The sequence below is a fragment of the Saimiri boliviensis genome, chromosome 12, assembly GCF_048565385.1.
Source record: "Saimiri boliviensis isolate mSaiBol1 chromosome 12, mSaiBol1.pri, whole genome shotgun sequence".
In the NCBI taxonomy this organism is placed as follows: Eukaryota; Metazoa; Chordata; class Mammalia; order Primates; family Cebidae; genus Saimiri; species Saimiri boliviensis.
In genome coordinates, this window is record NC_133460.1 from 37787326 (window position 1) to 37803713 (window position 16388).

The 16388-nt window shown below is 47.7% G+C and overlaps 1 protein-coding gene across 3 annotated transcripts in view; it reads right to left on the minus strand.

Moving 5' to 3' along the window:
• LOC101051814 (SAGA-associated factor 29) overlaps window positions 1–7411 on the minus strand; it is a 34483-nt gene extending 27072 nt beyond the window's left edge. For 2 of the 3 annotated variants that reach the window (XM_039477999.2, XM_039477997.2), the window contains exon 1: window positions 7227–7411. The gene's annotated coding sequence lies outside the window, so the exon portion shown is untranslated. Of the gene's footprint in view, window positions 1–7171 lie in introns of all 3 variants that reach the window. The other variant, XM_039477998.2, reaches the window with a different exon arrangement.
• Between the last annotated feature and the right edge of the window lie 8977 nt (window positions 7412–16388).

The window sequence follows — 16388 nt, forward strand, 5'->3', positions numbered from 1 at the left end:
AGCTACCACCCCCAGCTAATTTTTGTATTTTTAGTAGAGATGGGGTGTCACCATGTTGGCTAAGCTAGTCTCTCAACTCCTGACCTCAAGTGATCTGCCTGCCTTGACCTCCCAAAGTGCTGGGATTACAGGCATGAACCACCATGCCTGGCCTCCAGCTAATTTTTTTTTTTTTTTTTTTTTGAGATGGAGTTTCGCTCGTTACCCAGGCTGGAGTGCAATGGCGCGATCTCGGCTCACCGCAACCTCCACCTCCTGGATTCAGGCAATTCTCCTGCCTCAGCCTCCTGAGTAGCTGGGATTACAGGCACGTGCCACCATGCCCAGCTAATTTTTTTGTATTTTTAGTAGAGACAGGGCTTCACCATGTTGACCAGGATGGTCTCGATCTCTTGACCTCGTGATCCACCCACCTCGGCCTCCCAAAGTGCTGGGATTACAGGCTTGAGCCACGGCGCCCGGCCTCCAGCTAATTTTTAAACTTTTTGTAGAGATGAGGTCTCACTATGTTGCCCAGGTTGGTCTTGAACTCCTAGGCTCAAGCGATCCTCCCAATTCAGCCTCCCAAATTGCTGGGATTATAGGTGTGACCCACCACAGGGCCTGACAAAGTTTTAATAACTGCTTTAAATTAAAAAAATTTTTTTTCTTTAATTATTTTGATTCTCCTTTAGAATTCTTGTCAGTTGGTACCAACACCTGGGTCCTCTAGGGGTTGATCTTTGTTTATTGCCTTTTTTTGTGAATACAAGTCATATTTTCCTGTTTTTTAAAAAAATGTATTTTAAAAATGTCTTTTTCTTCCTTTTTTTTTTCTTTTTTTGAGACAGAGTCTTTTTTTTTTTTTTTTTTGAGATGGAGTTTTGCTCTTGTTATCCAGGCTGGAGTGCAATGGCGCGATCTCGGCTCACCGCAACCTCTGTCTCCTGGGTTCAAGCAATTCTCCTGCCTCAGCCTCCCAAGTAGCTGGGACTACAGGCATGCGCCACCATGCCCAGCTAATTTTTGTATTTTTAGTAGAGACAGGGTTTCACCACGTTGACCAGGATAGTTTCAATCTCCTGACCTCGTGATCCACCCGTCTCGGGTGAGCCACCGCGCCCAGCCGAGACAGAGTCTTGCTCTGTTGCCCAGACTGGAGTAGTGGTGCCATCTCAGCTCACTGCAACCTCTGCTACCTCTTCACATAATTGTTGTGCCTCAGCCTCTTGAGCCTCCTGTGTACCACCAAGCCTGACTAATTTTTTTGTATTTTTAGTAGAGACATGGTTTTGCTACATTGTCCAGGCTGGTCTCAAACTCCTTTCTCAAGTGATCTACCTGCCTCTGCCTCTCAAAGTGCTGTGCTGGGTTACAGGACTGAGCCACCACACCGGGCCTGTTTTTTGTGTCTAATAATTTTGGATTGTATCATGGACATTGTGGATGACATGTTATAGGCTTTGGATTCTGTTATGTTCTTGAGAGTTTGGTGTTTTGTTAGCAAGCAGTTAATCACAGCTGAACTCAAACTCCAAATCTAGTTTCCCTGAGGAAGCTGAAATCTGTACTGATCTTTTAAACTTAACTAAATTGAAGGTGCCCCATGTTTGTCTAGTTCAGAGGTTTAGGCAGACTTTTAAAATAACAGCTTAGAGCTGGGCGCAGTGGCTCAAGCCTGTAATCCCAGCACTTTGGGAGGCTGAGGCGGGTGGATCACGAGGTCAGGAGATCGAGACCATCCTGGTCAACACAGTGAAACCCTGTCTTACTAAAAATACAAAAAATTAGCTGGGCATGGTGGCGCGTGCCTGTAATCCCAGCTACTCAGGAGGCTGAGGCAGGAGAATTGCCTGAACCCAGGAGGCGGAGGTTGTGGTGAGCTGAGATCGCGCCATTGCACTCCAGCCTCGGTAACAAGAGCGAAATTCCGTCTCAAAAAAAAAAAACCCAAAAAACAGCTTAATGGGCAGGGTGCAATGGCTCACATCTATAGTCCCAGCACTTTGGGAGGGTGAATCACTTGAGGCCAGGAATTTGAGACCAGCCTGGCCAACATGGTAAAACACTGTCTCTATTTAAAAAATACAAAGATTAGCGGGTGTGGTGGTGCGCACCTGTAATCCCAGCTACCTGGCAGGCTGAGGCATGAGAATCGCTTGAATCCAGGAGGTGGACGTTGAAGTGAGCCAAGATCGCATCACTGCACTCCAGTCTGGGTGACAGAGTGAGACTGTCTCAAAAAAAAAAAAAAAAAAGCTTAAAAACAACAACAAAAACAGCTTAATGGAAATAATTTGAATGGCATACAATACCCTATCAATGTATCTATCTATGTTTCCGTGTATCTATCTATTTGAGACAGGGTCTCACCCCTATTGCCCAGGCTGGAGAGAAGTGGTACAATCACAGCTCATTGCAGCCTTGACTTCTTCAGCTCAGTCGATCCTCCTGCCCCAGCTTCCCGAGTGGCTGGGATTACAGGCACACACCACCACGCCCAGCTAACTTTTGCATTTTTAGTAGAGACGGGTTTCTCCATGTTGGTTACACTGGTCTCGAACTCCTGACCTCGTGATCCGCCCACATCAGCCTCACAAAGTGCTGGGATTACAGGTGTGAGCCACGGTGCCTGGCCTACTTCATGCCTTTTCATGGTTAAATAACGTTCCATTGTATGAATAGATCTCAGTTTTTTAACCTATTCATCTGTTGATGGACATTTGGGTGTTTGGGGAAGACTTTTACATGAAGAATTTGGAACCCCTCCTCTGGGGCTATCTTCTTTCCATGATGGGCTTTTTAACACCTCGAGAGGCATTTAACAAAACCATTAAACAGGCGGGTCACAGTTGCTCACGCCTGTAATCCCAACACCTTGGGAAGTGGAAGACAGAGGACTGCTTGAGCCCAGGAGTTTGAGACCAGCCTGGTCACCACAGCAAGGCTCTATCTCTACCAAAAATAAAAAGTACCCAGGTGTGGTGGTGGGCTCCTGCAGTCCCAGCTTTCAGGAGGCTGAGACAAGAGGATCTCTTGAGGCTGGGAGTTCAAGACCCTGTCTCTACAAAAAAAAAAAACAACCAAAAACTGGTGACATAATTTAGGCTTCTGGATAGAGTCCCATCTGAAGCTGGTTTACTCCAGGCCTCTTCAGCTGGAGTCTGTGAGGAAAAAATACAAATGGTTTCTCATCTGCTGTCACAATGCGCAATCAATCAATATCTAAGATTTCTGTGGCCAAATATGTAGGGATTTCTCCCCAACAACAATCAATCCATCGAATCTACAGTGGATATATGCTGGATAACCTCTAATTCAGTTTATTTCCAACACTCTCCACCCAGACACGGTGTCAAACCCCACAGGCTGGGGACTCAGTCCACAAGCATGTCCCCCCAACTCTTGATGCCAGTCACAAGCCCTGGTTACTTTAATTGTGCTTCTGACCAACTGACTTTTATAAATCAGGGTTTCCGTGACTACCTCCTTGGGTTCCATGAATTTACAAGAGCAGCTCTCAGCACTCAGAGAAACACTTAGGTTTACTGGTTTATTATAAAAGACGTCACAGTGGATACAAATGAAGGAAGAGGCACACAGGGCAAAGCACAGAGGAAGAATCGAAGAGCTTTCATGTCCTCCCTGGGCAGACCGCCCTCCAGGAAGCTCCATAAGCATTCCAAACTGGAACACAGACCAGATATATATTTACAATATCACAGAGTCAACAAACACCCCTTTCATGCTTAGGCTAGTCGGGGTTAGTTTTCTGTTACCTGCTGCAACTGAGTAGCTTGATTAATAAGAAGAACTGCAGGGTAGAAGCGTATGTTAACCACTAATCCCACCTAAAATTGCTGGCCCTTTTACTATAATAACAACAAAGGCCTCAAACAAATCCAAATATCCTAAACATAAGCCACTCTAAGATTAATCCTACAGAGGATTAAGGTTCTGGCTCAAAGGGAAGGAGGAACCTAATAACCTACACTCAGATCTCACCCTCTCAAACCAGTCACTGGCAATAAGAATCTGAAAACCGGGTACAGTGGCTCATGCCTATCATCCCAGCACTTTGGGTGGCCAAAATGGGAGGATCACTTGAGGTCAGGAGTTTGGGACTATCCTGGGTAACACAGGGAGGCCCTGTCTCTACAAAAACAAAATAAAATAATTAGCCTGGCATGGTGGTGAACATGTATAGTCCTAGCTACTCAGGAGGCTGTGGCAGGAGGATCACTTGAGTCCAGGAGTTTGAGAATACAATGAGCTATTATTGCACCACTACACTCCAGCCTGGGTGACAGAGTAAGACTTTGTTTCTAAAAAAAATATAAATAAATAAATAAATAAATAGAGGCTAGGCACGGTGACTCACACCTGTAATACCAGCTCTTTGGGAGGACAAGGTGGGCAGATCGTTTGAAGTCAGGAGTTTGAGACCAGCCTGGCCAACATGATGAAACCCCATCTCTACTAAAAATATAAAAATTAGCCAAGCATGGTGATGCATGCTTGTAATCCCAGCTACTCAGGAGGCTGAGGCAGGAGAATTGTTTGAACCCAGGAGGCGGAGGTTGCAGTGAGCTGGGATCGCACCACTGCACTCCAGCCTGGGCGACAGAGCAAGACTCCATCTCAAAAATAAATAAACAGAATCTATATTCATCACTTAGTTAGAGACATTAAGACGACGATTTTTTTCCTCCATGCCTCTGTATGGCAACTTATGCTGGTGTTTCTCATTTAAACCTTACAGCAATCCTATAAAATAGATATCAGTACACAAGGAGCGGTGTTAGAAAAACAAAAAACAACAAAAAAAATTGATATCAGAATGGTAAGTAGAGTGGGGAAACTGCAGTTCAGATAGGTTATGCAGGGAACTCAGGAAAAAATTGAGCTGGGGCTCCAAGGCTGCAAATTCCAAAACCTATGCGCCTCCTCTGAATTCCAAGTTTTGTTACAAATTCACCATATTCAACAGTAAAAGATCATGGAAGCGGAAGCTTTTGGTCTCTTGTAAACTGCCAATTCACCATTAGCTATTATTATAACACTTGTCAAAGTATTACCAGTAAAATGATGATTGGGGCAACTGAGAAATGTTAGGGAAATGTGATGGTTAACTTTATGTGTCAACCTGATTGGGCTAGAGCAGGTGTCCCCAAACTACGGCCCGCCCCCTGAGGCCATTTATCCGGCCCCCCGCCGCACTTCAGGAAGGGGCATCTCTTTCATTGGTGGTTAGTGAGAGGAGCACAGTATGTGGCGGCCCTCCAACGGTCTGAGGGACAGTGAACTGGCCCCCTGTGTAAAAAGTCTGGGGACGCCTGGGCTAGAGGATGCCTATCTAGCTGGTGGTAACACTTCTGAGTATATCTGTGAGTTCCAGAGGGTTTGCTTTCCTGGGCTTCCAGCTTGCAGATGGCAAATCTTGGGACTTTTCAGCCTCTATAATGGTATGACCCAATCCATCACAATAAATCTCAATACATCTATACAACTATACAGTTCAATACATCTATACAGTTGACCCTTGAACAACATAGGTTTTAATTGTGCAGGTCCACTTATACGTGGATTTTCTTCCACCTCTAGGACTCTTTTGAGACAAGGTCTTGCTCTGTCACCCAGGCTGGAGTGCAGTGGCACAATTTTGGCTCATTGTAACCTCTACCTCCTGAGTTCAAGCGATTCTTGTGCCTCAGCCTCCCGAGTAGCTGGGATTACAGGCACACACCACCATGCCCGGCTAATTTTTGCTGTTATTGTATTTTTAGAAGAGACTGGATTTCGCCACGTTGATCAGGCTGGTCTCAAACCCCTGACCTCAGGCAATCTGCCCGCCTCGGCCTCCCAAAGTGCTAGGATTATGGGCATGCGCCACTGCGCCGGGCCAGTATTTACATTTAAAATGTGAAACTGGGGCTGGCTGTGGTGGCTCACGCCTGTAATTCCAGCATTTGGGGAGGCTTTGGTTAGGAGGACTGCTTAAACCCAGAAGTTCGAGGCTGCAAGAGGCTGCAGTGAGCTGTGACAGCACCACTGGCTCTCCAGTCTGAGCAACAGAGAACCTGCCTCTAAGAAAAAACAAGTGAGATTGATAATGCCTAGGGAAGAATCAGCAGGTGAGACGCCAGAGGCAAAGGAAGAGAATGTTCAGAGAGCCAAATGAAGACAGCATTTCAAGGAGCAGTGATCAACAGTATCAAATGCTGCTACAGGACTGAGACCTAACTTAACAATGAATTTGGCCACCTAGAGATCACCGATGGCTCTGACAAAGAGCTGTTTGTTTTTGCTTTTGTATTTTTGTTTTTTTTTTTGAAACGGAGTCTCACTGTCACCCAGGCTGGAGTGCAATGGCACCATCTCAGCTCACTGCACCCTCCACCTCTCGGGTTCAAGCGATTCTCGTGCCTCAGCCTCCCAAGTAGCTGGGATTATAGGCACACAGCAACATGCCCGGCTAATTTTTGTATTTTTGGTAGAAATGGGGTTTTGCCAGGCTGCACTCAAACTCCTGACCTTAGGTGATCCACCCACCTCGGCCTCCCAAAGTGTTAGGATTACAGGCGTGAGCCACCGCTCCCGGCGACAAGGAACTGTTTTAGTGAAGTGGTGGAGACCAAAGCCTGACTATAGGCTCAAGGGTTCAAGACCTGGAGGAGGAAAGGCACTAGTGAAGGTAGACTGAGGCCTCTGGCTGCAAACCCGAGCCGAGAAGGTAACTGGAGGATAGGGAGAGTAGGTTGTTTTGCTGATCTTAAGACGGGCATTTTTTGTCCGGGCGCGGGGACTCACGCCTATACTCCCCACACCTTGGGAGGGCGAGGCGGGAGGCTAAGCCCACGACTTAGAGACCAGCCTGGGCAAATGTATCTTAAACAAAAAAAGATTTTTTTGTGTGCAAATAATAAGTGCTGGAGTTCGGCGCCCAGCCTCTGTCCGCATCTTCGTGACCCGGGGCAGAGTATGCCACCTGGGGGCCGCGTCCCTGTCAAGCCCGGCGTGCCGCAGTTTCCCACCCTCACCCGGGATGGAAGTGCGCACGCGCAGACTTCGAGTGGCCGGGCGCAGGGCCCGCCCCCCCAGCCCCGCCCCCTCCCACCCAGAGCGCGTGCGCACCGCGCCTCGAGCGCCGCCTCAGGGAGGCCGGGAACCTCGGCGCAAAGGGAGGACATACCCCTTAGCTCTGGCGCTTCGCCGGAGGGCCCTGGCCAAGGCCGGTCCCCACCTACCGAGTCTCGGACAAAACAAGTTCGTCGGGCTGGAAACTGACGTGGGGAGCAGGCGCGTTCCTCGAACGCTTTTTCGGAGTCTGTGAATGGTCACGGACCTCCGTTCGAAGATTGGCGGCAGGTCGAGAACCGGACACGCTTTTTTGCCTTTTGTGAGCGTAGTCGCGCGAGGACCGTGTACGCATGCGCAGTTGTTCCTCTGTGACGTGACGCGCTGCCCCTTGGGAAATGTAGTTTTTACTTGGCATACCTCTGCGGCTCTCGGCGGGACCCTAATTCAACCTACCAGAGTGCGGGTGCGTTTTCAGCGTTTTCTCCCATTCCTCCAGACTCTGTTTTAAACAAAATGCAAAAAATAAAACAAAAACAGCTTGAAAGCGAGCAGATTGTTGCTTGCTGGAGGAGGGTGGGCGCAGGAAATATGGTAATATGGAAACTACTTTCTGCTCAATTTTGCTGCGAACCTAAAACTGCCCTAAAAAATAAAGTCTGTTGTTAAAAAAATTAATTAAAAACAAGTAGATCTCTAAGAAATCGAAATTTTCAGGAGTCTTCTTAGAAAAGTATTAAGGATATGGAAGTGCAATGGACGTGTAGCCTCAGTGGTATTTATCGAAGGCCATCATAGTATCACAATTTCTTAACGCTTTAGAGGTCTGTAATTATATATTTATTTGTTGATTATTTGATGGACTTGCAAGTCCTATAAGATTGGGATCATCTTTTGTTCACCTGTGTATTCTTAGGACGTAGCACAGTGCCTGGACATCAGCATGTTTTTTTCTTTTTTTCTCTTTGAGACAGGGTCTCGCTCTGTTTTCCAGGTTGGAGTGCAATGGTGCCACCAGGGCTCCTGAGTAGCTAGGACTACAAGCGTACACCAGCACATTCTGCTAATTTAAAAAAAATTTTCTTTGTAGAGATAGGGGTCTTGCTATGTTGCCTGGGCTGTTCTTGAGTTCCTGGGCTCAAGTGATCCTCCTGCCTCAGCCTCCCAACGTGCTGGGATTACAGCCATGAGCCACTGAACTCAGCCCAGTCAGTATTTTTCTGTTTATTAGAGAATCTCAGGCATTAGCACTGGAACTATTTTAACCCCAAAATTAATGCCTCATTTTCTTCCATCACACTTGGCATTTTTTTCTGTGTGCTCTAGGTCAGTGAATAACACGTCCATCCACCCAGCTTCAGTTCAACTTACTGCATTTTATGAAAGTTATGCTTTGAGGAATTTCACAAATTTTTGCATTTGTAAAGATCTCAGGAGCTCTTTCTCCTGATTGTTAAATGTCATCCGTAGGCCTGCTGCGGTGGCCCACACCTGTAGCGGTGGCTCACGCCTGTAATCCCAGCACTTTGGGAGGCCGAAGCGGGTAGATCACAAGGCCAGGAGTTGGAGACCAGCCTGGCCAATATGGTGAAATCCTGTCTTCACTAAAAATACAAAAATTAGCTGGGCATGGTGGCGCTCACCTGTAGTCCAACTACTCGGGAGGCTGAGGGAGAAGAATTGCTTGAACTCAGGAGGCGAAGGTTGCAGTGAGCTGAGATCCTGCCACTGCACTTCAGCCTGGGCGACAGGGCAAGATTCTGTCTCAAAAAAAAAAAAAAACACATACAAAAACAAAAATTAGCCAGGTGTAGTGGTGCACACCTATAATCCCAGCTACTCAGGAAGCTGAGGCAGGAGAATCACCTGAATTGGGAGGCGGAGGTTGCGGTGACACAATATTGCAGCACTGCACTCCAGTCTGGGTGACAGAGCAAGACTCTGTCTCAAAAAATAAAATAAATTTAAAAAAATTAACCCTATACCGGGCATGGTGGTTCACACCTGTAATCCCAGCACTTTGGGAGGATGAGGTGGGCAGATCACCTGAGGTCAGGAATTCAAAACGAGCCTGGCCAACATGGTGAAACCCCATCTCTACTAAAAATACAAAAATTAGCTGAGTGTGGTGGTAAGTGCCTGTAATCCCAGCTACTCGGGAGGCTGAGCCAGGAGATTCACTTGAACCCGGGAGGCAAAGGTCGAAGTGAGCCAAGATCACACCACTAGACTCCAGTTTGGGCAACAAAGATCGAAACTCCAACCGGGCACGGTGGCTCACACCTGTAATCCCGGCACTCTGGGAGGCCGAGGCAGGTGGATCACGAGGTCAGGAGATGGAGACTGTCCTGGCCAACATGGTGAAACCCCATCTCTACTAAAAAAAAAGTACAAAAATTAGCTGGGCATGTTGGTGCATGCCTGTAGTCCCAGCTACTCAGAAGGCCGAGGCAGGAAAATTGCTTCAACCCAGGAGGCAGAGGTTGCAGTGAGCTGAGATCGTGTCACTGCACTCCAGCCTAGGGACAGAGCAAGACTCTGTCTCAAAAATAAATAAATAAAACAACCCTAGTCACTGATCAGGAGAGATTTGGGGCTCACAATTGTTTTTTAAATTTTATTCGCTCTGCCCTGTTTTAAAAATTTGTTAATATCTGATTTTCTACAATAAACATGTATTTATTAACTTTTTACAATGTGTTTTAGAGTGATGTCCACATGTAAGGAATTGCTCTGTCTTCCCCACATCCTTATTTCTCAAAAGAATGATCTAGACTCAGTTTTCTTTTTCTTTTTTACTGCTCTAAGCCCCATCTGCTCTGAGCTCCATCTTGCTCAGACTCAGTTTTCATTTCTCACCTCCTACTCATACAATGTCTGGAGCCAGCACCTGGGGGTTATGCCTGACATCACCCTTTCCCTCCCTCCCTCATTCAATCCACCACATGTCTGCAATATAGAAACACATTTACTGGATACTTGCTATGCACCAGGCACTGTTCAAAGTCCTTGACACATATTCATTCATATAACACAATCCATCTAGTTTTCATCTCCACCATAACTACCCTAGGCCAAGAGAGAGACACCTTGCCTAAACAACTGCAAAGGCTTTCTGGGTTTTTGTTTTTATTCTGTTTTGAGACCGAGTCTCTTTCTGTCAAACAGGCTGGAGTGCAGTGGCATGAGACCGGCTAGGATGGTCTCGGTCTCTTGACCTCGTGATCCGCCTGCCTTGGCCTCCTAAAGTGCTGGGATTACAGGTGTGAGCCACTGCGCCCAGCCAAGGCTTTCAGGTGTGTGTGTGTGTGTGTGTGTGTGTGTGTGTGTGTGAGACAAAGTCTTGCTCTTGTTCCCAGGCTGGAGTGCAATGGCGCCATTTCGATTCACTGCAACCTCTGCCTCCTGGGTTCAAGTTATTCTCCTGTCTCAGTCTCCCGAGTAGCTGGGATTACAGGCATCCACCACCGCACCCAGCTAATTTTTGTATTTTTAGTAGAGATGGAGTTTTGCCACGTTGGCCAGACTGGTTTCGAACTCCTGACCTCAGGTGATCTGCCCACCTCAGCCTCCCAAAGTGCTGGGATTACAGGGGTGAGCCATCACGCCCGGCCGGCTTTCTGTTTTTTAATTGCTGTTGCCAAGGTTGAATTATTTATTTCTACTTAATGACGTACTTCGTCATTGGGCTCTGCATGGCCTCCCTATTTATTTATCATTTTTAAATTTTTTTGAGACAGAGTCTCACGCTGTCACTCAGGCTGGAGTACAGTGGCGCAATTTCAGCTTACTGCTACCTCTGCCTCCGGGGTTCAAGCATTCTTGTGCCTCAGCCTCCTGAGTAGCTGGGATTAGGCAAGCACCACCATGCCTGGCTAATTTTTGAATTTTTGGTAGATATGGGTTTCACCATGTTGGCCAGGCTGGTCTTAAACTCCTGACCTCAAGTGATCCTCCCACCTTGGCCTCCCAAGGTTCTGGAATTACAGGTGTGAGCCACCTCGCCCAGCATTGTTTTATATATTTATGTCCTTTTAACCCTTGCCTCCTCTCCTCCTGCCTTGGCCAAATGCGTGGGAATGTCCTAGTAAAACATGAGTTGTTTAGTGTGTATGTGTATTTTCAATCTAATGGTATTGTGCTATCAACCTCATTGTATTTCTTTTTTTTTTTTTTTTTGAGACGGAGTTTCGCTCTTGTTACCCAGGCTGGAGTGCAATGGCGCGATCTCGGCTCACCGCAACCTCCGCCTCCTGGGTTCAGGCAATTCTCCTGCCTCAGCCTCCTGAGTAGCTGGGATTACAGGCACACACCACCATGCCCAGCTAATTTTTTGTATTTTTAGTAGAGACGGGGTTTCACCTTGTTGACCAGGATGGTCTCGATCTCTTGTCCTCGTGATCCACCCGCCTCGGCCTCCCAAAGCGCTGGGATTACAGGCTTGAGCCACCGCGCCCGGCTTTTTTTTTTTTTTTTTTTTTTTGAGACAGAGTTTCACTCTCCTTACCCAGGCTGGAGTGCAATGGCGTGATCTCGGCTCACCGCAACCTCCGCCTCCTGGGCTCAGGCAATTCTCCTGCCTCAGCCTCCTGAGTAGCTGGGATTACAGGCACACGCCACCATGCCCAGCTAATTTTTTTGTATTTTTTAGTAGAGACGGGGTTTCACCATGTTGACCAGGATGGTCTCGATCTCTTGACCTCGTGATCCACCCGCCTCGGCCTCCCAAAGTGCTGGGATTACAGGCTTGAGCCACCGCGCCCGGCTGTATTTCTTTTTCTACTCAGCCTTGTGTGTTCTTTTTTCTTTTTCTTTTTTTTTTTTTTTTTTTTCTTAGATGGAGTTTCGCTCTTGTCTCCCAAGCTGGAGTGCAATGACGCAATCTCGGCTCATGCCAACCTCTGCTTTTCGGGGTTCAAGAAATTCTCCTGCCTCAGCCTCCCAAGTAGCTGAGATTACAGGTGTGTGCCACCATGCTGGGCTAATTTTTTGTATTTTTAGTGGAGACAGGTTTTCACCATGTTGCCAAGCTGGTCTCAAACTCCTGACCTCAGGCGATCCACCTACCTCAGCCTCCCAAAGTGCTGGGATTACAGGCATGAACCACCGTGCCCGGCCTCAGCCCTGTACTTTCAAGACCTGTCGTCATGTGCACACATCACCTATGGCTTACAGAAACCATGCAATATTTCAAAGTGGGCACCCGCATTTTACTTATGATGGGCCTGTAAGTTGCCTACTGGCTACCACAAACAATACCACAGTGAACAACTTCATGCTCATTCCCTTGTGGGCTATATGAAGATTACTCTGGGATGTGTGCTCACTAATGACACTAAGCAATGCCCTCTTAAGTAGTCTCCCCTCATCCATTCTGGCCAGAGTGGCACATGCCTACAATCCCACTGCTTTGGGAGGCTGAGGGAAGAGGATCACTTGAGGCCAGGAGTTCGAGGCTCCAGTGAGCTATGATCGTGCCACTGTACTCCAGCCTGGGAAACATAGCAAGACCCTGTCTCTACAAAAAAAAATTTGGCCGGGCGCGGTGGCTCAAGTCTGTAATCCCAGCACTTTGGGAGGCCGAGGCGGGTGGATCACGAGGTCGAGAGATCGAGACCATCCTGGTCGACAAGGTGAAACCCCGTCTCTACTAAAAATACAAAAAGTTAGCTGGGCATGGTGGTGCGTGCCTGTAATCCCAGCTACTTAGGAGGCTGAGGCAGGAGAATTGCCTGAACCCAGGAGGCGGAGGTTGCGGTGAGCCGAGATCGCGCCATTGCACTCCAGCCTGGGTAACAAGAGCGAAACTCCATCTCAAAAAAAAAAAAAAAAAAATTTTTTTTTTTTAAATGGGGTTTCACCATGTTGGTCAGGCTGGTCTTGAACTCCTGACCTTGGGTGATCTGCCCACCTTGGCCTCCAAAGTGCTTGGATTACAAGTGTGAGCCACCATGCCCAGCCAGAAAAATATATATATTTTTAAATTAGCCAGGCATGGTGGCATGCACCTGTAGTCCCAGCTACCAGGGAGATTGAGGCAGAAGGATTGCTTGAGCCCAGGGGTTCAAGATCAGTCGGGGTAACAGAGTGAGAGTTCATCTCTACAGAAAAAATTTAAAACTCAGGCTAGGTGGGGTGGTTCACACCTGTAATCCCAGCACTTTGGGAGGCCAAGGCAGGTGGATCACCAGAAGTCAGGAGTTCGAGACCAGCCTGGCCAACGTGGTGAAACCCTGTCTCTACTAAAAATACAAAAATTAGCTAGGCTTGGTGGCGCACGCCTGTAATCCCAGCTATTTGATGAGGCTGAGGCAGGAGAATCACTTGAAACCAGAAGGCAGAGGTCAAAGTGAGCTGGGTTGGCACCACTGTACTCCAGCCTAAAAAAAAAAAAAAAAATTAGCCGGGCATGGTGTTGCTCACCTGTAGTCCCAGCTACTAGGGAGGCTGAGGTGGGAGGATTGCTTGAACCCGAGAGGCGGAATGCGCCACTGCATTCCAGCCTGGGTGACAGAGCAAGACTCTGTCTCAAAGAAAACAAAATATCAGCCAGGTATGGTGGGGGGGCAGGGAGATGGGGCAGGAGGATCACTTGAGCCCAAGAGGTTGATGCTGCAGTTAACTGTGATTGCGCCACTGCACTGCACTCCAACCTGGGCAACCAGAGTGAGACCCTGTTTCAAAACAAACACACACACACACACACACACACACACACACACACACGCAGAGCTCTCACAAGGAAACTGTAACTATTCACGATTTAATGGTTTTCGTATCACGACTAGAAGTGGTATAGTGTGCATGCAATCCAAGGGGGAAAAGGAGATGAAATACATTAACTCTTAAATGTTGCCTTTTTCTGATCTTAAAATAGCTGTACATTGTGCGAAAGCCCAACACTACAGAGATCTAGAGGCTATAATGGAGAAAGTAAAAATCCTCCACAACCCCAGTCTAGGATGTAAGCACTATGGAGAGTTTGGTTCACATGTCAATGCCCCCCACCCACTTTTGTTTTCAATAATGAAAATAATTTTTCTGGCCAGGTGCAGTGGCTCACGCCTGTAATCTCAGCACTTTGGGAGGCCGAGGTGGGTGTGTCACCTGAGGTCAGGAGTTTGAGACCAGGCTGGTCAACATAATGAAACCCCATCCTTACTAAAAATACAAAAAAACAGCTAGGGGTGGTGGCGAACGCCTGTATCCCAGATACTCAGTACTTGGAAGGCTGATGTAGGAGAATTGCTTGAACTCGGGAGATGGGTGCGGTGACAAGATCGCGTCACTGCACTCCATCCAGCCTGGGAGAGCACGACCCTCCTTCAAAAAAAAAAAAAAAAGAATTTTTCTTACACAAATAGGAACATAGATGCGCTGTTGCTGGGGGCAGCAATGGTGTCTGGGCTCACTTCCCTCTGCATGGGCTCGGAAATGGGGTACGGGGGTACCGCCCCTTGGCCCGAGGGTGGGAGGGTAGGGCACGGTGAATGTGGCTCAGGGGTGCGTGGGGTGGGCACAACGCATTGGTCGCGAGGCATCGGGTCTACAAACGCAACGTTCCCCAGCGGAGCCAGCCCAGGTTTCCAACCACCAGCCCGGCCACCGCGTGCCGGGGCAGAACGCCAGGAAGGCGCATTTGACTTACAAGAGACTATTTGAATGTATCTTCCCTAAAAGGATGGACTGGTGCTGCAGGCTGGACAAACCGCCAAGCAGAGCTCCAAGGTCCCCCTGACCAAGCCCTGGGATCCTTTTGACCTTCAGCAGAACTCCCCCTTCGAAGTCCGGTAGCCACCAGGGGGCGCGATGAGCGCGCCTCCATCCAGGGCCGCTCAGGCAGAAAGTCAGCCAAAGCAGGTGAAACCTGAATTGGTATCTTAACCAAAAAGCCTTCACCAAAAATTACAGTGCGATGTTGCCCTCCCCGTTTTTTCGACATACCCCTGGCCGTTAAAGACCCCTCCACGTTGACCCCGTGGAGCATGGGCCAGACAGCCCAGTGGAGAAGGTGACCGGGACTAGCCCTAGTGACCCTGAAAACCCAGAAGTGACGGCATTGTACATCAGACGTCAGTAGCCCCAGCTGGAAACAGATTTGAGACTTAAGAATTTTCACTGGACGTTAAATATCGTTAAGTTTAGGAAGGTAGTCATTTTTGTGGGTTTTTTTGTAAGCATGATCTTGACTAATCAAACTGTCTATAAAAGAATGGAGAATATATAGTGATATGAGCTGAATCGATGGCTAATATGGATACCTCAGGGGTTTGTTTTGTTTTGTTTTTGAGACAGGGTCTTGCCTGGATTAGGTTCTCATTCAGCTTGAACATGTCTTTGTTATTACTCATTAAGCTGCATGATAATGTCCTGCCTGTGGGACACTATCATTCACTCTCCTGTGAACTCCTTGAGAATACGTACTGTCCTTCGTTTGCTTTACTTTTATTCCTTTTGTTTGTTTGTTTTGTTTTGTTTTGTTTTGTTTTTTGTTTGAGAAGGAGTCTTGCTCTATCGCCCAGGCTGGAGTGCAGTGGCACGATCTTGGCTCTCTGCAACCTCCACCTCTTGGGTTCAAGTGATTCTCCTGCCTCAGCCTCCGGAGTAGCTGGGATTACAGGTGTGTGTCACCATGCCTGGCTAATTTTTTTGTATTTTTAATAGAGACAAGGTTTTACCATGTTAGCCAGGATGGTCTCTATCTCCTGACCTCGTGATCCGCCCTCCTCAGCCTCCCAAAGTGCTGGGATTACAGGCGTGAGCCACCGCGCCTGCACCTTACTTTTATTCTTTAGAGATAGAGTCTTACTCTGATGCCCAGGCTGGAGTGCAGTGGTGCAATCATGGCTACTGTAGCCTCAAATTCCTGGGCTCAGGCCATCTTCCCACCTTAGCCTCCAGAGCAGCTGGAACTACAGGAGCATACCACTGCACCCAGCTATTAATAATTTATTTCTTATTTTTTGTTGAGACAAGGTCTTGCTTTGTTGCCTAGGCTGGTCTCAAACTCCTGGCCTCAAGAAATCCTCCCCCTTCAGCCTCCCAAATTCTGAGATTACAGGTAAGAGCCACTGCGCCTGGCCCATGTTTATTTTATTTAATTTTTTTGAGATGGAGTTTTGTTCTTGTTGCCCAGGCTGGAGTGCAATGGCACCATCTCAGCTCATTGCAACCTCTGCCTCCTAGGTTCAAGTGATTCTTCTGCCTCAGCCTCCTGAACAGTTGGGATTACAGATGTCTGCTAACACACGTGGCTAACTTTTCATATTTTTAGTAAAGACAGGGTTTCACCGTGTTGGCCAGGCTGGTCTTGAACTCCTGACCAGCGGAGT